The following is a 25,093-nucleotide window of genomic DNA, read 5'->3' on the forward strand; positions in this document are numbered from 1 at the left end:
CTGTGACGGTTTAAAAAAATCGGTTTTTTGAAAACCATTTTGAAAAATCTAAAATACTTTTAAGATTAAGATGCCGTTGGACCCAGGTCGAAAAAATAATTATTTTCGTAGATATTGAATATTTTGTGGAGCGGTGCAGTGCTCCGCGACGCTCGGGGTCCCGCCAATCTTCGAAAATTTGTGCACGGACGATTTGCTGCAGCGTTGTTTGGGCGGCTATACGCAAAACAATAACAAAAGCTACAATAAATCAATTTGGGCAATAGCCCTCAAATCCTACGCCGGAGGCAAAAAAATCGTTGATATTGCAACTGATATCGCTGTATTGGTGTTCAAAAATCGTTAATATTGCAACTGATATCGCAGTATTAGTGTTCAATGATGGCCTGAGAAGCCTCATGAAAGCTCTGAAGACGTTGGGGATAATTATCGGCCCGAATTGTTACAACTTTTGCGTTGAGACCGACGAAGCGCGGATCCAGCTGGCGGAGCGCTCGCTCAGAGATGCTGCAAGAGAAGCGAGAAAAGCCTCGACAAGTTCGAGAAAACATTCAGAAGACAGTGATTTGCTTCTTGAAGGCCAGCTATATGGTTCCGGCATCGCTGATTGAAGGTACATAATTTTTTTTTCAATTCATAACATAAATTAACGAACCTGAAACTTTGAACGCGTTTTTCTCGAAACCACTTTTTTCAGTGCGGCACGCAGCAAAACTCGAGCGATTTTTATCCGATCGACTTCAAATTTTTACTGTATCAATGAAAATGGATTATCTAGTGAACTACATAGGATTTTTTCGATATCTCAATACTAAAAAAAGTTATAGCCTATTTTCAACGAGAAATTTTGCTCAAATATCATTCATTAATTTCAAAAGCGTGCCTCTTTTTTAAAAATCAGTTTTTGTTCCAAATCCCTACGAACTGCACTTCAAATTATCATGTTATTTACGAAAACACTGCGTATTTGTTTTCAGAACGACGTTGAAGTGAGTTTTCCTGCGTGCCGCAAACCACGGCGAAGAGAACAGCACCTGACGCGAGAGCTTCCCCAGCGCCACCATGCAGTGTGAAAAATATGTAGAGAATGTTTTTTGAAAAAATAATAAACAAGGAAAAAGACGAAAATTTTTTTTCGAATATCTCTTATTTTCCCACAAAAAAAAATTGTTGAAAAATGTTGGAAAAAACAGGGGGTCACAGTGGTGTTACCCCTTAATCGATTCCTCTCGCAAAATGACGTCGGAATAGTGCCTCATAAAATTAATTGCCGCACTTTTCAAAGTCGGCGAATTTTTCGCCAAAAATCCAAAGGGGTAAGCCTTACTTTTTTGGTCATTTTCGGAGCTGAGAATTTTTCGTCTCGGAATCAATTTGTATGACCATCTCTAGAGTAAATCGACCCCCAGGAACTCAGAAAACACATCAAAAAGAGCGTAGGACCACCAGCAGAGAAATGACGACGAAAATCATGAGTTTTTCGGCTGTAACTTTTCAGCTATCGCTCGCAGCGTATTGGAACTGCGCTTAATCGATTCCTCTCGCAAAATTACGTCGGAATAGTGCCCCATAAAATTAATTGCCGCACTTTTCAAAGTCGGCGAATTTTTCGCCAAAAATCCAAAGGGGTAAGCCTTACTTTTTTGGTCATTTTCGGAGCTGAGAATTTTTCGTCTCGGAATCAATTTGTATGACCATCTCTAGAGTGAATCGACCCCCAGGAACTCAGAAAACACATCAAAAAGAGCGTAGGACCAGCAGCAGAGAAATGACGACGAAAATCATGAGTTTTTCGGATGTAACTTTTCAGCTATCGCTCGCAGCGTATTGGGACTGCGCTTAATCGATTCCTCTCGCAAAATTACGTCGGAATAGTGCCCCATAAAATTAATTGCCGCACTTTTCAAAGTCGGCGAATTTTTCGCCAAAAATCCAAAGGGGTAAGCCTTACTTTTTTGGTCATTTTCGGAGCTGAGAATTTTTCGTCTCGGAATCAATTTGTATGACCATCTCTAGAGTAAATCGACCCCCAGGAACTCAGAAAACACATCAAAAAGAGCGTAGGACCAGCAGCAGAGAAATGACGACGAAAATCATGAGTTTTTCGGCTGTAACTTTTCAGCTATCGCTCGCAGCGTATTGGGACTGCGCTTAATCGATTCCTCTCGCAAAATGACGTCGGAATAGTGCCCCATAAAATTAATTGCCGCACTTTTCAAAGTCGGCGAATTTTTCGCCAAAAATCCGAAGGGGTAAGCCTTACTTTTTTGGTCATTTTCGGAGCCGAGAATTTTTCGTCTCGAAATCGATTTGTATGACCATCTCTAGAGTAAATCGACCCCCAGGAACTCAGAAAACACAAAAAAAAGAGCGTAGGACCAGCAGCAGAAAAATGACGACGAAAATCATGAGTTTTTCGGCTGTAACTTTTCAGCTATCGCTCGCAGCGTATTGGGACTGCGCTTAATCGATTCCTCTCGCAAAATTACGTCGGAATAGTGCCTCATAAAATTAATTGCCGCACTTTTCAAAGTCGGCGAATTTTTCGCCAAAAATCCAAAGGGGTAAGCCTTACTTTTTTGGTCATTTTCGGAGCTGAGAATTTTTCGTCTCGGAATCAATTTGTATGACCATCTCTAGAGTAAATCGACCCCGAGGAACTCAGAAAACACATCAAAAAGAGCGTAGGACCAGCAGCAGAGAAATGACGACGAAAATCATGAGTTTTTCGGCTGTAACTTTTCAGCTATCGCTCGCAGCGTATTGGGACTGCGCTTAATCGATTCCTCTCGCAAAATTACGTCGGAATAGTGCCCCATAAAATTAATTGCCGCACTTTTCAAAGTCGGCGAATTTTTCGCCAAAAATCCGAAGGGGTAAGCCTTACTTTTTTGGTCATTTTCGGAGCCGAGAATTTTTCGTCTCGAAATCGATTTGTATGACCATCTCTAGAGTAAATCGACCCCCAGGAACTCAGAAAACACATCAAAAAGAGCGTAGGACCAGCAGCAGAGAAATGACGACGAAAATCATGAGTTTTTCGGCTGTAACTTTTCAGCTATCGCTCGCAGCGTATTGGGACTGCGCTTAATCGATTCCTCTCGCAAAATTACGTCGGAATAGTGCCCCATAAAATGAATTGCCGCACTTTTCAAAGTCGGCGAATTTTTCGCCAAAAATCCAAAGGGGTAAGCCTTACTTTTTTGGTCATTTTCGGAGCTGAGAATTTTTCGTCTCGGAATCAATTTGTTTGACCATCTCTAGAGTAAATCGACCCTCAGGAACTCAGAAAACACATCAAAAAGAGCGTAGGACCAGCAGCAGAGAAATGACGACGAAAATCATGAGTTTTTCGGCTGTAACTTTTCAGCTATCGCTCGCAGCGTATTGGGACTGCGCTTAATCGATTCCTCTCGCAAAATTACGTCGGAATAGTGCCCCATAAAATGAATTGCCGCACTTTTCAAAGTCGGCGAATTTTTCGCCAAAAATCCAAAGGGGTAAGCCTTACTTTTTTGGTCATTATCTGAGCTGAGAATTTTTCGTCTCGGAATCAATTTGTTTGACCATCTCTAGAGTAAATCGACCCTCAGGAACTCAGAAAACACATCAAAAAGAGCGTAGGACCAGCAGCAGAGAAATGACGACGAAAATCATGAGTTTTTCGGCTGTAACTTTTCAGCTATCGCTCGCAGCGTATTGGGACTGCGCTTAATCGATTCCTCTCGCAAAATTACGTCGGAATAGTGCCCCATAAAATTAATTGCCGCACTTTTCAAAGTCGGCGAATTTTTCGCCAAAAATCCAAAGGGGTAAGCCTTACTTTTTTGGTCATTTTCGGAGCTGAGAATTTTTCGTCTCGGAATCAATTTGTATGACCATCTCTAGAGTGAATCGACCCCCAGGAACTCAGAAAACACATCAAAAAGAGCGTAGGACCAGCAGCAGAGAAATGACGACGAAAATCATGAGTTTTTCGGCTGTAACTTTTCAGCTATCGCTCGCAGCGTATTGGGACTGCGCTTAATCGATTCCTCTCGCAAAATTACGTCGGAATAGTGCCCCATAAAATGAATTGCCGCACTTTTCAAAGTCGGCGAATTTTTCGCCAAAAATCCAAAGGGGTAAGCCTTACTTTTTTGGTCATTTTCTGAGCTGAGAATTTTTCGTCTCGGAATCAATTTGTTTGACCATCTCTAGAGTAAATCGACCCTCAGGAACTCAGAAAACACATCAAAAAGAGCGTAGGACCAGCAGCAGAGAAATGACGACGAAAATCATGAGTTTTTCGGCTGTAACTTTTCAGCTATCGCTCGCAGCGTATTGGGACTGCGCTTAATCGATTCCTCTCGCAAAATTACGTCGGAATAGTGCCCCATAAAATTAATTGCCGCACTTTTCAAAGTCGGCGAATTTTTCGCCAAAAATCCAAAGGGGTAAGCCTTACTTTTTTGGTCATTTTCGGAGCTGAGAATTTTTCGTCTCGGAATCAATTTGTATGACCATCTCTAGAGTGAATCGACCCCCAGGAACTCAGAAAACACATCAAAAAGAGCGTAGGACCAGCAGCAGAGAAATGACGACGAAAATCATGAGTTTTTCGGCTGTAACTTTTCAGCTATCGCTCGCAGCGTATTGGGACTGCGCTTAATCGATTCCTCTCGCAAAATTACGTCGGAATAGTGCCCCATAAAATGAATTGCCGCACTTTTCAAAGTCGGCGAATTTTTCGCCAAAAATCCGAAGGGGTAAGCCTTACTTTTTTGGTCATTTTCGGAGCCGAGAATTTTTCGTCTCGAAATCGATTTGTATGACCATCTCTAGAGTAAATCGACCCCCAGGAACTCAGAAAACACAAAAAAAAGAGCGTAGGACCAGCAGCAGAAAAATGACGACGAAAATCATGAGTTTTTCGGCTGTAACTTTTCAGCTATCGCTCGCAGCGTATTATGACTGCGCTTAATCGATTCCTCTCGCAAAATTACGTCGGAATAGTGCCTCATAAAATTATTTGCCGCACTTTTCAAAGTCGGCGAATTTTTCGCCAAAAATCCAAAGGGGTAAGCCTTACTTTTTTGGTCATTTTCGGAGCTGAGAATTTTTCGTCTCGGAATCAATTTGTATGACCATCTCTAGAGTAAATCGACCCCCACGAACTCAGAAAACACATCAAAAAGAGCGTAGGACCAGCAGCAGAGAAATGACGACGAAAATCATGAGTTTTTCGGCTGTAACTTTTCAGCTATCGCTCGCAGCGTATTATGACTGCGCTTAATCGATTCCTCTCGCAAAATTACGTCGGAATAGTGCCTCATCAAATTAATTGCCGCACTTTTCAAAGTCGGCGAATTTTTCGCCAAAAATCCAAAGGGGTAAGCCTTACTTTTTTGGTCATTTTCGGAGCCGAGAATTTTTCGTCTCGAAATCGATTTGTATGACCATCTCTAGAGTAAATCGACCCCCAGGAACTCAGAAAACACAAAAAAAAGAGCGTAGGACCAGCAGCAGAAAAATGACGACGAAAATCATGAGTTTTTCGGCTGTAACTTTTCAGCTATCGCTCGCAGCGTATTGTGACTGCGCTTAATCGATTCCTCTCGCAAAATTACGTCGGAATAGTGCCTCATAAAATTAATTGCCGCACTTTTCAAAGTCGGCGAATTTTTCGCCAAAAATCCAAAGGGGTAAGCCTTACTTTTTTGGTCATTTTCGGAGCCGAGAATTTTTCGTCTCGAAATCGATTTGTATGACCATCTCTAGAGTAAATCGACCCCCAGGAACTCAGAAAACACAAAAAAAAGAGCGTAGGACCAGCAGCAGAAAAATGACGACGAAAATCATGAGTTTTTCGGCTGTAACTTTTCAGCTATCGCTCGCAGCGTATTGGGACTGCGCTTAATCGATTCCTCTCGCAAAATTACGTCGGAATAGTGCCTCATAAAATTAATTGCCGCACTTTTCAAAGTCGGCGAATTTTTCGCCAAAAATCCAAAGGGGTAAGCCTTACTTTTTTGGTCATTTTCGGAGCTGAGAATTTTTCGTCTCGGAATCAATTTGTATGACCATCTCTAGAGTAAATCGACCCCCAGGAACTCAGAAAACACATCAAAAAGAGCGTAGGACCAGCAGCAGAGAAATGACGACGAAAATCATGAGTTTTTCGGCTGTCACTTTTCAGCTATCGCTCGCAGCGTATTGTGACTGCGCTTAATCGATTCCTCTCGCAAAATTACGTCGGAATAGTGCCTCATAAAATTAATTGCCGCACTTTTCAAAGTCGGCGAATTTTTCGCCAAAAATCCAAAGGGGTAAGCCTTACTTTTTTGGTCATTTTCGGAGCTGAGAATTTTTCGTCTCGGAATCAATTTGTATGACCATCTCTAGAGTAAATCGACCCCCAGGAACTCAGAAAACACAAAAAAAAGAGCGTAGGACCAGCAGCAGAAAAATGACGACGAAAATCATGAGTTTTTCGGCTGTAACTTTTCAGCTATCGCTCGCAGCGTATTGTGACTGCGCTTAATCGATTCCTCTCGCAAAATTACGTCGGAATAGTGCCTCATAAAATTAATTGCCGCACTTTTCAAAGTCGGCGAATTTTTCGCCAAAAATCCAAAGGGGTAAGCCTTACTTTTTTGGTCATTTTCGGAGCCGAGAATTTTTCGTCTCGAAATCGATTTGTATGACCATCTCTAGAGTAAATCGACCCCCAGGAACTCAGAAAACACAAAAAAAAGAGCGTAGGACCAGCAGCAGAAAAATGACGACGAAAATCATGAGTTTTTCGGCTGTAACTTTTCAGCTATCGCTCGCAGCGTATTATGACTGCGCTTAATCGATTCCTCTCGCAAAATTACGTCGGAATAGTGCCTCATAAAATTATTTGCCGCACTTTTCAAAGTCGGCGAATTTTTCGCCAAAAATCCAAAGGGGTAAGCCTTACTTTTTTGGTCATTTTCGGAGCTGAGAATTTTTCGTCTCGGAATCAATTTGTATGACCATCTCTAGAGTAAATCGACCCCCACGAACTCAGAAAACACATCAAAAAGAGCGTAGGACCAGCAGCAGAGAAATGACGACGAAAATCATGAGTTTTTCGGCTGTAACTTTTCAGCTATCGCTCGCAGCGTATTATGACTGCGCTTAATCGATTCCTCTCGCAAAATTACGTCGGAATAGTGCCTCATCAAATCAATTGCCGCACTTTTCAAAGTCGGCGAATTTTTCGCCAAAAATCCAAAGGGGTAAGCCTTACTTTTTTGGTCATTTTCGGAGCCGAGAATTTTTCGTCTCGAAATCGATTTGTATGACCATCTCTAGAGTAAATCGACCCCCAGGAACTCAGAAAACACAAAAAAAAGAGCGTAGGACCAGCAGCAGAAAAATGACGACGAAAATCATGAGTTTTTCGGCTGTAACTTTTCAGCTATCGCTCGCAGCGTATTGTGACTGCGCTTAATCGATTCCTCTCGCAAAATTACGTCGGAATAGTGCCTCATAAAATTAATTGCCGCACTTTTCAAAGTCGGCGAATTTTTCGCCAAAAATCCAAAGGGGTAAGCCTTACTTTTTTGGTCATTTTCGGAGCCGAGAATTTTTCGTCTCGAAATCGATTTGTATGACCATCTCTAGAGTAAATCGACCCCCAGGAACTCAGAAAACACAAAAAAAAGAGCGTAGGACCAGCAGCAGAAAAATGACGACGAAAATCATGAGTTTTTCGGCTGTAACTTTTCAGCTATCGCTCGCAGCGTATTGGGACTGCGCTTAATCGATTCCTCTCGCAAAATTACGTCGGAATAGTGCCTCATAAAATTAATTGCCGCACTTTTCAAAGTCGGCGAATTTTTCGCCAAAAATCCAAAGGGGTAAGCCTTACTTTTTTGGTCATTTTCGGAGCTGAGAATTTTTCGTCTCGGAATCAATTTGTATGACCATCTCTAGAGTGAATCGACCCCCAGGAACTCAGAAAACACATCAAAAAGAGCGTAGGACCAGCAGCAGAGAAATGACGACGAAAATCATGAGTTTTTCGGCTGTAACTTTTCAGCTATCGCTCGCAGCGTATTGGGACTGCGCTTAATCGATTCCTCTCGCAAAATTACGTCGGAATAGTGCCCCATAAAATGAATTGCCGCACTTTTCAAAGTCGGCGAATTTTTCGCCAAAAATCCAAAGGGGTAAGCCTTACTTTTTTGGTCATTTTCTGAGCTGAGAATTTTTCGTCTCGGAATCAATTTGTTTGACCATCTCTAGAGTAAATCGACCCTCAGGAACTCAGAAAACACATCAAAAAGAGCGTAGGACCAGCAGCAGAGAAATGACGACGAAAATCATGAGTTTTTCGGCTGTAACTTTTCAGCTATCGCTCGCAGCGTATTGGGACTGCGCTTAATCGATTCCTCTCGCAAAATTACGTCGGAATAGTGCCCCATAAAATTAATTGCCGCACTTTTCAAAGTCGGCGAATTTTTCGCCAAAAATCCAAAGGGGTAAGCCTTACTTTTTTGGTCATTTTCGGAGCTGAGAATTTTTCGTCTCGGAATCAATTTGTATGACCATCTCTAGAGTGAATCGACCCCCAGGAACTCAGAAAACACATCAAAAAGAGCGTAGGACCAGCAGCAGAGAAATGACGACGAAAATCATGAGTTTTTCGGCTGTAACTTTTCAGCTATCGCTCGCAGCGTATTGGGACTGCGCTTAATCGATTCCTCTCGCAAAATTACGTCGGAATAGTGCCCCATAAAATGAATTGCCGCACTTTTCAAAGTCGGCGAATTTTTCGCCAAAAATCCGAAGGGGTAAGCCTTACTTTTTTGGTCATTTTCGGAGCCGAGAATTTTTCGTCTCGAAATCGATTTGTATGACCATCTCTAGAGTAAATCGACCCCCAGGAACTCAGAAAACACAAAAAAAAGAGCGTAGGACCAGCAGCAGAAAAATGACGACGAAAATCATGAGTTTTTCGGCTGTAACTTTTCAGCTATCGCTCGCAGCGTATTATGACTGCGCTTAATCGATTCCTCTCGCAAAATTACGTCGGAATAGTGCCTCATAAAATTATTTGCCGCACTTTTCAAAGTCGGCGAATTTTTCGCCAAAAATCCAAAGGGGTAAGCCTTACTTTTTTGGTCATTTTCGGAGCTGAGAATTTTTCGTCTCGGAATCAATTTGTATGACCATCTCTAGAGTAAATCGACCCCCACGAACTCAGAAAACACATCAAAAAGAGCGTAGGACCAGCAGCAGAGAAATGACGACGAAAATCATGAGTTTTTCGGCTGTAACTTTTCAGCTATCGCTCGCAGCGTATTATGACTGCGCTTAATCGATTCCTCTCGCAAAATTACGTCGGAATAGTGCCTCATCAAATTAATTGCCGCACTTTTCAAAGTCGGCGAATTTTTCGCCAAAAATCCAAAGGGGTAAGCCTTACTTTTTTGGTCATTTTCGGAGCCGAGAATTTTTCGTCTCGAAATCGATTTGTATGACCATCTCTAGAGTAAATCGACCCCCAGGAACTCAGAAAACACAAAAAAAAGAGCGTAGGACCAGCAGCAGAAAAATGACGACGAAAATCATGAGTTTTTCGGCTGTAACTTTTCAGCTATCGCTCGCAGCGTATTGTGACTGCGCTTAATCGATTCCTCTCGCAAAATTACGTCGGAATAGTGCCTCATAAAATTAATTGCCGCACTTTTCAAAGTCGGCGAATTTTTCGCCAAAAATCCAAAGGGGTAAGCCTTACTTTTTTGGTCATTTTCGGAGCCGAGAATTTTTCGTCTCGAAATCGATTTGTATGACCATCTCTAGAGTAAATCGACCCCCAGGAACTCAGAAAACACAAAAAAAAGAGCGTAGGACCAGCAGCAGAAAAATGACGACGAAAATCATGAGTTTTTCGGCTGTAACTTTTCAGCTATCGCTCGCAGCGTATTGGGACTGCGCTTAATCGATTCCTCTCGCAAAATTACGTCGGAATAGTGCCTCATAAAATTAATTGCCGCACTTTTCAAAGTCGGCGAATTTTTCGCCAAAAATCCAAAGGGGTAAGCCTTACTTTTTTGGTCATTTTCGGAGCTGAGAATTTTTCGTCTCGGAATCAATTTGTATGACCATCTCTAGAGTAAATCGACCCCCAGGAACTCAGAAAACACATCAAAAAGAGCGTAGGACCAGCAGCAGAGAAATGACGACGAAAATCATGAGTTTTTCGGCTGTCACTTTTCAGCTATCGCTCGCAGCGTATTGTGACTGCGCTTAATCGATTCCTCTCGCAAAATTACGTCGGAATAGTGCCTCATAAAATTAATTGCCGCACTTTTCAAAGTCGGCGAATTTTTCGCCAAAAATCCAAAGGGGTAAGCCTTACTTTTTTGGTCATTTTCGGAGCTGAGAATTTTTCGTCTCGGAATCAATTTGTATGACCATCTCTAGAGTAAATCGACCCCCAGGAACTCAGAAAACACAAAAAAAAGAGCGTAGGACCAGCAGCAGAAAAATGACGACGAAAATCATGAGTTTTTCGGCTGTAACTTTTCAGCTATCGCTCGCAGCGTATTGTGACTGCGCTTAATCGATTCCTCTCGCAAAATTACGTCGGAATAGTGCCTCATAAAATTAATTGCCGCACTTTTCAAAGTCGGCGAATTTTTCGCCAAAAATCCAAAGGGGTAAGCCTTACTTTTTTGGTCATTTTCGGAGCCGAGAATTTTTCGTCTCGAAATCGATTTGTATGACCATCTCTAGAGTAAATCGACCCCCAGGAACTCAGAAAACACAAAAAAAAGAGCGTAGGACCAGCAGCAGAAAAATGACGACGAAAATCATGAGTTTTTCGGCTGTAACTTTTCAGCTATCGCTCGCAGCGTATTGGGACTGCGCTTAATCGATTCCTCTCGCAAAATTACGTCGGAATAGTGCCTCATAAAATTAATTGCCGCACTTTTCAAAGTCGGCGAATTTTTCGCCAAAAATCCAAAGGGGTAAGCCTTACTTTTTTGGTCATTTTCGGAGCTGAGAATTTTTCGTCTCGGAATCAATTTGTATGACCATCTCTAGAGTGAATCGACCCCCAGGAACTCAGAAAACACATCAAAAAGAGCGTAGGACCAGCAGCAGAGAAATGACGACGAAAATCATGAGTTTTTCGGCTGTAACTTTTCAGCTATCGCTCGCAGCGTATTGGGACTGCGCTTAATCGATTCCTCTCGCAAAATTACGTCGGAATAGTGCCCCATAAAATGAATTGCCGCACTTTTCAAAGTCGGCGAATTTTTCGCCAAAAATCCAAAGGGGTAAGCCTTACTTTTTTGGTCATTTTCTGAGCTGAGAATTTTTCGTCTCGGAATCAATTTGTTTGACCATCTCTAGAGTAAATCGACCCTCAGGAACTCAGAAAACACATCAAAAAGAGCGTAGGACCAGCAGCAGAGAAATGACGACGAAAATCATGAGTTTTTCGGCTGTAACTTTTCAGCTATCGCTCGCAGCGTATTGGGACTGCGCTTAATCGATTCCTCTCGCAAAATTACGTCGGAATAGTGCCCCATAAAATTAATTGCCGCACTTTTCAAAGTCGGCGAATTTTTCGCCAAAAATCCAAAGGGGTAAGCCTTACTTTTTTGGTCATTTTCGGAGCTGAGAATTTTTCGTCTCGGAATCAATTTGTATGACCATCTCTAGAGTGAATCGACCCCCAGGAACTCAGAAAACACATCAAAAAGAGCGTAGGACCAGCAGCAGAGAAATGACGACGAAAATCATGAGTTTTTCGGCTGTAACTTTTCAGCTATCGCTCGCAGCGTATTGGGACTGCGCTTAATCGATTCCTCTCGCAAAATTACGTCGGAATAGTGCCCCATAAAATGAATTGCCGCACTTTTCAAAGTCGGCGAATTTTTCGCCAAAAATCCGAAGGGGTAAGCCTTACTTTTTTGGTCATTTTCGGAGCCGAGAATTTTTCGTCTCGAAATCGATTTGTATGACCATCTCTAGAGTAAATCGACCCCCAGGAACTCAGAAAACACACAAAAAAGAGCGTAGGACCAGCAGCAGAAAAATGACGACGAAAATCATGAGTTTTTCGGCTGTAACTTTTCAGCTATCGCTCGCAGCGTATTATGACTGCGCTTAATCGATTCCTCTCGCAAAATTACGTCGGAATAGTGCCTCATAAAATTATTTGCCGCACTTTTCAAAGTCGGCGAATTTTTCGCCAAAAATCCAAAGGGGTAAGCCTTACTTTTTTGGTCATTTTCGGAGCTGAGAATTTTTCGTCTCGGAATCAATTTGTATGACCATCTCTAGAGTAAATCGACCCCCACGAACTCAGAAAACACATCAAAAAGAGCGTAGGACCAGCAGCAGAGAAATGACGACGAAAATCATGAGTTTTTCGGCTGTAACTTTTCAGCTATCGCTCGCAGCGTATTATGACTGCGCTTAATCGATTCCTCTCGCAAAATTACGTCGGAATAGTGCCTCATCAAATTAATTGCCGCACTTTTCAAAGTCGGCGAATTTTTCGCCAAAAATCCAAAGGGGTAAGCCTTACTTTTTTGGTCATTTTCGGAGCCGAGAATTTTTCGTCTCGAAATCAATTTGTATGACCATCTCTAGAGTAAATCGACCCCCAGGAACTCAGAAAACACAAAAAAAAGAGCGTAGGACCAGCAGCAGAAAAATGACGACGAAAATCATGAGTTTTTCGGCTGTAACTTTTCAGCTATCGCTCGCAGCGTATTGTGACTGCGCTTAATCGATTCCTCTCGCAAAATTACGTCGGAATAGTGCCTCATAAAATTAATTGCCGCACTTTTCAAAGTCGGCGAATTTTTCGCCAAAAATCCAAAGGGGTAAGCCTTACTTTTTTGGTCATTTTCGGAGCCGAGAATTTTTCGTCTCGAAATCGATTTGTATGACCATCTCTAGAGTAAATCGACCCCCAGGAACTCAGAAAACACAAAAAAAAGAGCGTAGGACCAGCAGCAGAAAAATGACGACGAAAATCATGAGTTTTTCGGCTGTAACTTTTCAGCTATCGCTCGCAGCGTATTGGGACTGCGCTTAATCGATTCCTCTCGCAAAATTACGTCGGAATAGTGCCTCATAAAATTAATTGCCGCACTTTTCAAAGTCGGCGAATTTTTCGCCAAAAATCCAAAGGGGTAAGCCTTACTTTTTTGGTCATTTTCGGAGCTGAGAATTTTTCGTCTCGGAATCAATTTGTATGACCATCTCTAGAGTAAATCGACCCCCAGGAACTCAGAAAACACATCAAAAAGAGCGTAGGACCAGCAGCAGAGAAATGACGACGAAAATCATGAGTTTTTCGGCTGTCACTTTTCAGCTATCGCTCGCAGCGTATTGTGACTGCGCTTAATCGATTCCTCTCGCAAAATTACGTCGGAATAGTGCCTCATAAAATTAATTGCCGCACTTTTCAAAGTCGGCGAATTTTTCGCCAAAAATCCAAAGGGGTAAGCCTTACTTTTTTGGTCATTTTCGGAGCTGAGAATTTTTCGTCTCGGAATCAATTTGTATGACCATCTCTAGAGTAAATCGACCCCCAGGAACTCAGAAAACACAAAAAAAAGAGCGTAGGACCAGCAGCAGAAAAATGACGACGAAAATCATGAGTTTTTCGGCTGTAACTTTTCAGCTATCGCTCGCAGCGTATTGTGACTGCGCTTAATCGATTCCTCTCGCAAAATTACGTCGGAATAGTGCCTCATAAAATTAATTGCCGCACTTTTCAAAGTCGGCGAATTTTTCGCCAAAAATCCAAAGGGGTAAGCCTTACTTTTTTGGTCATTTTCGGAGCCGAGAATTTTTCGTCTCGAAATCGATTTGTATGACCATCTCTAGAGTAAATCGACCCCCAGGAACTCAGAAAACACAAAAAAAAGAGCGTAGGACCAGCAGCAGAAAAATGACGACGAAAATCATGAGTTTTTCGGCTGTAACTTTTCAGCTATCGCTCGCAGCGTATTGGGACTGCGCTTAATCGATTCCTCTCGCAAAATTACGTCGGAATAGTGCCCCATAAAATTAATTGCCGCACTTTTCAAAGTCGGCGAATTTTTCGCCAAAAATCCGAAGGGGTAAGCCTTACTTTTTTGGTCATTTTCGGAGCCGAGAATTTTTCGTCTCGAAATCGATTTGTATGACCATCTCTAGAGTAAATCGACCCCCAGGAACTCAGAAAACACATCAAAAAGAGCGTAGGACCAGCAGCAGAGAAATGACGACGAAAATCATGAGTTTTTCGGCTGTAACTTTTCAGCTATCGCTCGCAGCGTATTGTGACTGCGCTTAATCGATTCCTCTCGCAAAATTACGTCGGAATAGTGCCCCATAAAATTAATTGCCGCACTTTTCAAAGTCGGCGAATTTTTCGCCAAAAATCCAAAGGGGTAAGCCTTACTTTTTTGGTCATTTTCGGAGCTGAGAATTTTTCGTCTCGGAATCAATTTGTATGACCATCTCTAGAGTGAATCGACCCCCAGGAACTCAGAAAACACATCAAAAAGAGCGTAGGACCAGCAGCAGAGAAATGACGACGAAAATCATGAGTTTTTCGGCTGTAACTTTTCAGCTATCGCTCGCAGCGTATTGGGACTGCGCTTAATCGATTCCTCTCGCAAAATTACGTCGGAATAGTGCCCCATAAAATGAATTGCCGCACTTTTCAAAGTCGGCGAATTTTTCGCCAAAAATCCAAAGGGGTAAGCCTTACTTTTTTGGTCATTTTCTGAGCTGAGAATTTTTCGTCTCGGAATCAATTTGTTTGACCATCTCTAGAGTAAATCGACCCTCAGGAACTCAGAAAACACATCAAAAAGAGCGTAGGACCAGCAGCAGAGAAATGACGACGAAAATCATGAGTTTTTCGGCTGTAACTTTTCAGCTATCGCTCGCAGCGTATTGGGACTGCGCTTAATCGATTCCTCTCGCAAAATTACGTCGGAATAGTGCCCCATAAAATTAATTGCCGCACTTTTCAAAGTCGGCGAATTTTTCGCCAAAAATCCAAAGGGGTAAGCCTTACTTTTTTGGTCATTTTCGGAGCTGAGAATTTTTCGTCTCGGAATCAATTTGTATGACCATCTCTAGAGTGAATCGACCCCCAGGAACTCAGAAAACACATCAAAAAGAGCGTAGGACCAGCAGCAGAGAAATGACGACGAAAATCATGAGTTTTTCGGCTGTAACTTTTCAGCTATCGCTCGCAGCGTATTGGGACTGCGCTTAATCGATTCCTCTCGCAAAATTACGTCGGAATAGTGCCCCATAAAATGAATTGCCGCACTTTTCAAAGTCGGCGAATTTTTCGCCAAAAATCCGAAGGGGTAAGCCTTACTTTTTTGGTCATTTTCGGAGCCGAGAATTTTTCGTCTCGAAATCGATTTGTATGACCATCTCTAGAGTAAATCGACCCCCAGGAACTCAGAAAACACAAAAAAAAGAGCGTAGGACCAGCAGCAGAAAAATGACGACGAAAATCATGAGTTTTTCGGCTGTAACTTTTCAGCTATCGCTCGCAGCGTATTATGACTGCGCTTAATCGATTCCTCTCGCAAAATTACGTCGGAATAGTGCCTCATAAAATTATTTGCCGCACTTTTCAAAGTCGGCGAATTTTTCGCCAAAAATCCAAAGGGGTAAGCCTTACTTTTTTGGTCATTTTCGGAGCTGAGAATTTTTCGTCTCGGAATCAATTTGTATGACCATCTCTAGAGTAAATCGACCCCCACGAACTCAGAAAACACATCAAAAAGAGCGTAGGACCAGCAGCAGAGAAATGACGACGAAAATCATGAGTTTTTCGGCTGTAACTTTTCAGCTATCGCTCGCAGCGTATTATGACTGCGCTTAATCGATTCCTCTCGCAAAATTACGTCGGAATAGTGCCTCATCAAATTAATTGCCGCACTTTTCAAAGTCGGCGAATTTTTCGCCAAAAATCCAAAGGGGTAAGCCTTACTTTTTTGGTCATTTTCGGAGCCGAGAATTTTTCGTCTCGAAATCGATTTGTATGACCATCTCTAGAGTAAATCGACCCCCAGGAACTCAGAAAACACAAAAAAAAGAGCGTAGGACCAGCAGCAGAAAAATGACGACGAAAATCATGAGTTTTTCGGCTGTAACTTTTCAGCTATCGCTCGCAGCGTATTGTGACTGCGCTTAATCGATTCCTCTCGCAAAATTACGTCGGAATAGTGCCTCATAAAATTAATTGCCGCACTTTTCAAAGTCGGCGAATTTTTCGCCAAAAATCCAAAGGGGTAAGCCTTACTTTTTTGGTCATTTTCGGAGCCGAGAATTTTTCGTCTCGAAATCGATTCGTATGACCATCTCTAGAGTAAATCGACCCCCAGGAACTCAGAAAACACAAAAAAAAGAGCGTAGGACCAGCAGCAGAAAAATGACGACGAAAATCATGAGTTTTTCGGCTGTAACTTTTCAGCTATCGCTCGCAGCGTATTGGGACTGCGCTTAATCGATTCCTCTCGCAAAATTACGTCGGAATAGTGCCTCATAAAATTAATTGCCGCACTTTTCAAAGTCGGCGAATTTTTCGCCAAAAATCCAAAGGGGTAAGCCTTACTTTTTTGGTCATTTTCGGAGCTGAGAATTTTTCGTCTCGGAATCAATTTGTATGACCATCTCTAGAGTAAATCGACCCCCAGGAACTCAGAAAACACATCAAAAAGAGCGTAGGACCAGCAGCAGAGAAATGACGACGAAAATCATGAGTTTTTCGGCTGTCACTTTTCAGCTATCGCTCGCAGCGTATTGTGACTGCGCTTAATCGATTCCTCTCGCAAAATTACGTCGGAATAGTGCCTCATAAAATTAATTGCCGCACTTTTCAAAGTCGGCGAATTTTTCGCCAAAAATCCAAAGGGGTAAGCCTTACTTTTTTGGTCATTTTCGGAGCTGAGAATTTTTCGTCTCGGAATCAATTTGTATGACCATCTCTAGAGTAAATCGACCCCCAGGAACTCAGAAAACACAAAAAAAAGAGCGTAGGACCAGCAGCAGAAAAATGACGACGAAAATCATGAGTTTTTCGGCTGTAACTTTTCAGCTATCGCTCGCAGCGTATTGTGACTGCGCTTAATCGATTCCTCTCGCAAAATTACGTCGGAATAGTGCCTCATAAAATTAATTGCCGCACTTTTCAAAGTCGGCGAATTTTTCGCCAAAAATCCAAAGGGGTAAGCCTTACTTTTTTGGTCATTTTCGGAGCCGAGAATTTTTCGTCTCGAAATCGATTTGTATGACCATCTCTAGAGTAAATCGACCCCCAGGAACTCAGAAAACACAAAAAAAAGAGCGTAGGACCAGCAGCAGAAAAATGACGACGAAAATCATGAGTTTTTCGGCTGTAACTTTTCAGCTATCGCTCGCAGCGTATTGGGACTGCGCTTAATCGATTCCTCTCGCAAAATTACGTCGGAATAGTGCCCCATAAAATTAATTGCCGCACTTTTCAAAGTCGGCGAATTTTTCGCCAAAAATCCGAAGGGGTAAGCCTTACTTTTTTGGTCATTTTCGGAGCCGAGAATTTTTCGTCTCGAAATCGATTTGTATGACCATCTCTAGAGTAAATCGACCCCCAGGAACTCAGAAAACACATCAAAAAGAGCGTAGGACCAGCAGCAGAGAAATGACGACGAAAATCATGAGTTTTTCGGCTGTAACTTTTCAGCTATCGCTCGCAGCGTATTGGGACTGCGCTTAATCGATTCCTCTCGCAAAATTACGTCGGAATAGTGCCCCATAAAATGAATTGCCGCACTTTTCAAAGTCGGCGAATTTTTCGCCAAAAATCCAAAGGGGTAAGCCTTACTTTTTTGGTCATTTTCGGAGCTGAGAATTTTTCGTCTCGGAATCAATTTGTTTGACCATCTCTAGAGTAAATCGACCCTCAGGAACTCAGAAAACACATCAAAAAGAGCGTAGGACCAGCAGCAGAGAAATGACGACGAAAATCATGAGTTTTTCGGCTGTAACTTTTCAGCTATCGCTCGCAGCGTATTGGGACTGCGCTTAATCGATTCCTCTCGCAAAATTACGTCGGAATAGTGCCCCATAAAATGAATTGCCGCACTTTTCAAAGTCGGCGAATTTTTCGCCAAAAATCCAAAGGGGTAAGCCTTACTTTTTTGGTCATTATCTGAGCTGAGAATTTTTCGTCTCGGAATCAATTTGTTTGACCATCTCTAGAGTAAATCGACCCTCAGGAACTCAGAAAACACATCAAAAAGAGCGTAGGACCAGCAGCAGAGAAATGACGACGAAAATCATGAGTTTTTCGGCTGTAACTTTTCAGCTATCGCTCGCAGCGTATTGGGACTGCGCTTAATCGATTCCTCTCGCAAAATTACGTCGGAATAGTGCCCCATAAAATTAATTGCCGCACTTTTCAAAGTCGGCGAATTTTTCGCCAAAAATCCAAAGGGGTAAGCCTTACTTTTTTGGTCATTTTCGGAGCTGAGAATTTTTCGTCTCGGAATCAATTTGTATGACCATCTCTAGAGTGAATCGACCCCCAGGAACTCAGAAAACACATCAAAAAGAGCGTAGGACCAGCAGCAGAGAAATGACGACGAAAATCATGAGTTTTTCGGCTGTAACTTTTCAGCTATCGCTCGCAGCGTATTGGGACTGCGCTTAATCGATTCCTCTCGCAAAATTACGTCGGAATAGTGCCCCATAAAATGAATTGCCGCACTTTTCAAAGTCGGCGAATTTTTCGCCAAAAATCCAAAGGGGTAAGCCTTACTTTTTTGGTCATTTTCTGAGCTGAGAATTTTTCGTCTCGGAATCAATTTGTTTGACCATCTCTAGAGTAAATCGACCCTCAGGAACTCAGAAAACACATCAAAAAGAGCGTAGGACCAGCAGCAGAGAAATGACGACGAAAATCATGAGTTTTTCGGCTGTAACTTTTCAGCTATCGCTCGCAGCGTATTGGGACTGCGCTTAATCGATTCCTCTCGCAAAATTACGTCGGAATAGTGCCCCATAAAATTAATTGCCGCACTTTTCAAAGTCGGCGAATTTTTCGCCAAAAATCCAAAGGGGTAAGCCTTACTTTTTTGGTCATTTTCGGAGCTGAGAATTTTTCGTCTCGGAATCAATTTGTATGACCATCTCTAGAGTGAATCGACCCCCAGGAACTCAGAAAACACATCAAAAAGAGCGTAGGACCAGCAGCAGAGAAATGACGACGAAAATCATGAGTTTTTCGGCTGTAACTTTTCAGCTATCGCTCGCAGCGTATTGGGACTGCGCTTAATCGATTCCTCTCGCAAAATTACGTCGGAATAGTGCCCCATAAAATGAATTGCCGCACTTTTCAAAGTCGGCGAATTTTTCGCCAAAAATCCGAAGGGGTAAGCCTTACTTTTTTGGTCATTTTCGGAGCCGAGAATTTTTCGTCTCGAAATCGATTTGTATGACCATCTCTAGAGTAAATCGACCCCCAGGAACTCAGAAAACACAAAAAAAAGAGCGTAGGACCAGCAGCAGAAAAATGACGACGAAAATCATGAGTTTTTCGGCTGTAACTTTTCAGCTATCGCTCGCAGCGTATTATGACTGCGCTTAATCGATTCCTCTCGCAAAATTACGTCGGAATAGTGCCTCATAAAATTATTTGCCGCACTTTTCAAAGTCGGCGAATTTTTCGCCAAAAATCCAAAGGGGTAAGCCTTACTTTTTTGGTCATTTTCGGAGCTGAGAATTTTTCGTCTCGGAATCAATTTGTATGACCATCTCTAGAGTAAATCGACCCCCACGAACTCAGAAAACACATCAAAAAGAGCGTAGGACCAGCAGCAGAGAAATGACGACGAAAATCATGAGTTTTTCGGCTGTAACTTTTCAGCTATCGCTCGCAGCGTATTATGACTGCGCTTAATCGATTCCTCTCGCAAAATTACGTCGGAATAGTGCCTCATCAAATCAATTGCCGCACTTTTCAAAGTCGGCGAATTTTTCGCCAAAAATCCAAAGGGGTAAGCCTTACTTTTTTGGTCATTTTCGGAGCCGAGAATTTTTCGTCTCGAAATCGATTTGTATGACCATCTCTAGAGTAAATCGACCCCCAGGAACTCAGAAAACACAAAAAAAAGAGCGTAGGACCAGCAGCAGAAAAATGACGACGAAAATCATGAGTTTTTCGGCTGTAACTTTTCAGCTATCGCTCGCAGCGTATTGTGACTGCGCTTAATCGATTCCTCTCGCAAAATTACGTCGGAATAGTGCCTCATAAAATTAATTGCCGCACTTTTCAAAGTCGGCGAATTTTTCGCCAAAAATCCAAAGGGGTAAGCCTTACTTTTTTGGTCATTTTCGGAGCCGAGAATTTTTCGTCTCGAAATCGATTTGTATGACCATCTCTAGAGTAAATCGACCCCCAGGAACTCAGAAAACACAAAAAAAAGAGCGTAGGACCAGCAGCAGAAAAATGACGACGAAAATCATGAGTTTTTCGGCTGTAACTTTTCAGCTATCGCTCGCAGCGTATTGGGACTGCGCTTAATCGATTCCTCTCGCAAAATTACGTCGGAATAGTGCCTCATAAAATTAATTGCCGCACTTTTCAAAGTCGGCGAATTTTTCGCCAAAAATCCAAAGGGGTAAGCCTTACTTTTTTGGTCATTTTCGGAGCTGAGAATTTTTCGTCTCGGAATCAATTTGTATGACCATCTCTAGAGTAAATCGACCCCCAGGAACTCAGAAAACACATCAAAAAGAGCGTAGGACCAGCAGCAGAGAAATGACGACGAAAATCATGAGTTTTTCGGCTGTCACTTTTCAGCTATCGCTCGCAGCGTATTGTGACTGCGCTTAATCGATTCCTCTCGCAAAATTACGTCGGAATAGTGCCTCATAAAATTAATTGCCGCACTTTTCAAAGTCGGCGAATTTTTCGCCAAAAATCCAAAGGGGTAAGCCTTACTTTTTTGGTCATTTTCGGAGCTGAGAATTTTTCGTCTCGGAATCAATTTGTATGACCATCTCTAGAGTAAATCGACCCCCAGGAACTCAGAAAACACAAAAAAAAGAGCGTAGGACCAGCAGCAGAAAAATGACGACGAAAATCATGAGTTTTTCGGCTGTAACTTTTCAGCTATCGCTCGCAGCGTATTGTGACTGCGCTTAATCGATTCCTCTCGCAAAATTACGTCGGAATAGTGCCTCATAAAATTAATTGCCGCACTTTTCAAAGTCGGCGAATTTTTCGCCAAAAATCCAAAGGGGTAAGCCTTACTTTTTTGGTCATTTTCGGAGCCGAGAATTTTTCGTCTCGAAATCGATTTGTATGACCATCTCTAGAGTAAATCGACCCCCAGGAACTCAGAAAACACAAAAAAAAGAGCGTAGGACCAGCAGCAGAAAAATGACGACGAAAATCATGAGTTTTTCGGCTGTAACTTTTCAGCTATCGCTCGCAGCGTATTGGGACTGCGCTTAATCGATTCCTCTCGCAAAATTACGTCGGAATAGTGCCCCATAAAATTAATTGCCGCACTTTTCAAAGTCGGCGAATTTTTCGCCAAAAATCCGAAGGGGTAAGCCTTACTTTTTTGGTCATTTTCGGAGCCGAGAATTTTTCGTCTCGAAATCGATTTGTATGACCATCTCTAGAGTAAATCGACCCCCAGGAACTCAGAAAACACATCAAAAAGAGCGTAGGACCAGCAGCAGAGAAATGACGACGAAAATCATGAGTTTTTCGGCTGTAACTTTTCAGCTATCGCTCGCAGCGTATTGTGACTGCGCTTAATCGATTCCTCTCGCAAAATTACGTCGGAATAGTGCCCCATAAAATTAATTGCCGCACTTTTCAAAGTCGGCGAATTTTTCGCCAAAAATCCAAAGGGGTAAGCCTTACTTTTTTGGTCATTTTCGGAGCTGAGAATTTTTCGTCTCGGAATCAATTTGTATGACCATCTCTAGAGTGAATCGACCCCCAGGAACTCAGAAAACACATCAAAAAGAGCGTAGGACCAGCAGCAGAGAAATGACGACGAAAATCATGAGTTTTTCGGCTGTAACTTTTCAGCTATCGCTCGCAGCGTATTGGGACTGCGCTTAATCGATTCCTCTCGCAAAATTACGTCGGAATAGTGCCCCATAAAATGAATTGCCGCACTTTTCAAAGTCGGCGAATTTTTCGCCAAAAATCCAAAGGGGTAAGCCTTACTTTTTTGGTCATTTTCTGAGCTGAGAATTTTTCGTCTCGGAATCAATTTGTTTGACCATCTCTAGAGTAAATCGACCCTCAGGAACTCAGAAAACACATCAAAAAGAGCGTAGGACCAGCAGCAGAGAAATGACGACGAAAATCATGAGTTTTTCGGCTGTAACTTTTCAGCTATCGCTCGCAGCGTATTGGGACTGCGCTTAATCGATTCCTCTCGCAAAATTACGTCGGAATAGTGCCCCATAAAATTAATTGCCGCACTTTTCAAAGTCGGCGAATTTTTCGCCAAAAATCCAAAGGGGTAAGCCTTACTTTTTTGGTCATTTTCGGAGCTGAGAATTTTTCGTCTCGGAATCAATTTGTATGACCATCTCTAGAGTGAATCGACCCCCAGGAACTCAGAAAACACATCAAAAAGAGCGTAGGACCAGCAGCAGAGAAATGACGACGAAAATCATGAGTTTTTCGGCTGTAACTTTTCAGCTATCGCTCGCAGCGTATTGGGACTGCGCTTAATCGATTCCTCTCGCAAAATTACGTCGGAATAGTGCCCCATAAAATGAATTGCCGCACTTTTCAAAGTCGGCGAATTTTTCGCCAAAAATCCGAAGGGGTAAGCCTTACTTTTTTGGTCATTTTCGGAGCCGAGAATTTTTCGTCTCGAAATCGATTTGTATGACCATCTCTAGAGTAAATCGACCCCCAGGAACTCAGAAAACACAAAAAAAAGAGCGTAGGACCAGCAGCAGAAAAATGACGACGAAAATCATGAGTTTTTCGGCTGTAACTTTTCAGCTATCGCTCGCAGCGTATTATGACTGCGCTTAATCGATTCCTCTCGCAAAATTACGTCGGAATAGTGCCTCATAAAATTATTTGCCGCACTTTTCAAAGTCGGCGAATTTTTCGCCAAAAATCCAAAGGGGTAAGCCTTACTTTTTTGGTCATTTTCGGAGCTGAGAATTTTTCGTCTCGGAATCAATTTGTATGACCATCTCTAGAGTAAATCGACCCCCACGAACTCAGAAAACACATCAAAAAGAGCGTAGGACCAGCAGCAGAGAAATGACGACGAAAATCATGAGTTTTTCGGCTGTAACTTTTCAGCTATCGCTCGCAGCGTATTATGACTGCGCTTAATCGATTCCTCTCGCAAAATTACGTCGGAATAGTGCCTCATCAAATTAATTGCCGCACTTTTCAAAGTCGGCGAATTTTTCGCCAAAAATCCAAAGGGGTAAGCCTTACTTTTTTGGTCATTTTTGGAGCCGAGAATTTTTCGTCTCGAAATCGATTTGTATGACCATCTCTAGAGTAAATCGACCCCCAGGAACTCAGAAAACACAAAAAAAAGAGCGTAGGACCAGCAGCAGAAAAATGACGACGAAAATCATGAGTTTTTCGGCTGTAACTTTTCAGCTATCGCTCGCAGCGTATTGTGACTGCGCTTAATCGATTCCTCTCGCAAAATTACGTCGGAATAGTGCCTCATAAAATTAATTGCCGCACTTTTCAAAGTCGGCGAATTTTTCGCCAAAAATCCAAAGGGGTAAGCCTTACTTTTTTGGTCATTTTCGGAGCCGAGAATTTTTCGTCTCGAAATCGATTTGTATGACCATCTCTAGAGTAAATCGACCCCCAGGAACTCAGAAAACACAAAAAAAAGAGCGTAGGACCAGCAGCAGAAAAATGACGACGAAAATCATGAGTTTTTCGGCTGTAACTTTTCAGCTATCGCTCGCAGCGTATTGGGACTGCGCTTAATCGATTCCTCTCGCAAAATTACGTCGGAATAGTGCCTCATAAAATTAATTGCCGCACTTTTCAAAGTCGGCGAATTTTTCGCCAAAAATCCAAAGGGGTAAGCCTTACTTTTTTGGTCATTTTCGGAGCTGAGAATTTTTCGTCTCGGAATCAATTTGTATGACCATCTCTAGAGTAAATCGACCCCCAGGAACTCAGAAAACACATCAAAAAGAGCGTAGGACCAGCAGCAGAGAAATGACGACGAAAATCATGAGTTTTTCGGCTGTCACTTTTCAGCTATCGCTCGCAGCGTATTGTGACTGCGCTTAATCGATTCCTCTCGCAAAATTACGTCGGAATAGTGCCTCATAAAATTAATTGCCGCACTTTTCAAAGTCGGCGAATTTTTCGCCAAAAATCCAAAGGGGTAAGCCTTACTTTTTTGGTCATTTTCGGAGCTGAGAATTTTTCGTCTCGGAATCAATTTGTATGACCATCTCTAGAGTAAATCGACCCCCAGGAACTCAGAAAACACAAAAAAAAGAGCGTAGGACCAGCAGCAGAAAAATGACGACGAAAATCATGAGTTTTTCGGCTGTAACTTTTCAGCTATCGCTCGCAGCGTATTGTGACTGCGCTTAATCGATTCCTCTCGCAAAATTACGTCGGAATAGTGCCTCATAAAATTAATTGCCGCACTTTTCAAAGTCGGCGAATTTTTCGCCAAAAATCCAAAGGGGTAAGCCTTACTTTTTTGGTCATTTTCGGAGCCGAGAATTTTTCGTCTCGAAATCGATTTGTATGACCATCTCTAGAGTAAATCGACCCCCAGGAACTCAGAAAACACAAAAAAAAGAGCGTAGGACCAGCAGCAGAAAAATGACGACGAAAATCATGAGTTTTTCGGCTGTAACTTTTCAGCTATCGCTCGCAGCGTATTGGGACTGCGCTTAATCGATTCCTCTCGCAAAATTACGTCGGAATAGTGCCCCATAAAATTAATTGCCGCACTTTTCAAAGTCGGCGAATTTTTCGCCAAAAATCCGAAGGGGTAAGCCTTACTTTTTTGGTCATTTTCGGAGCCGAGAATTTTTCGTCTCGAAATCGATTTGTATG

The 25,093-nt window shown here is 42.4% G+C and overlaps 1 protein-coding gene across 5 annotated transcripts in view; it reads left to right on the forward strand.

Moving 5' to 3' along the window:
* The window catches only part of LOC124404083 (protein bric-a-brac 1-like), a 168,803-nt gene that overhangs the window by 137,990 nt on the left and 5,720 nt on the right, over positions 1-25,093 (forward strand). The window lies entirely within an intron of this gene.

This window comes from Diprion similis, chromosome 3, assembly GCF_021155765.1.
Source record: "Diprion similis isolate iyDipSimi1 chromosome 3, iyDipSimi1.1, whole genome shotgun sequence".
Taxonomy (NCBI): domain Eukaryota; kingdom Metazoa; phylum Arthropoda; class Insecta; order Hymenoptera; family Diprionidae; genus Diprion; species Diprion similis.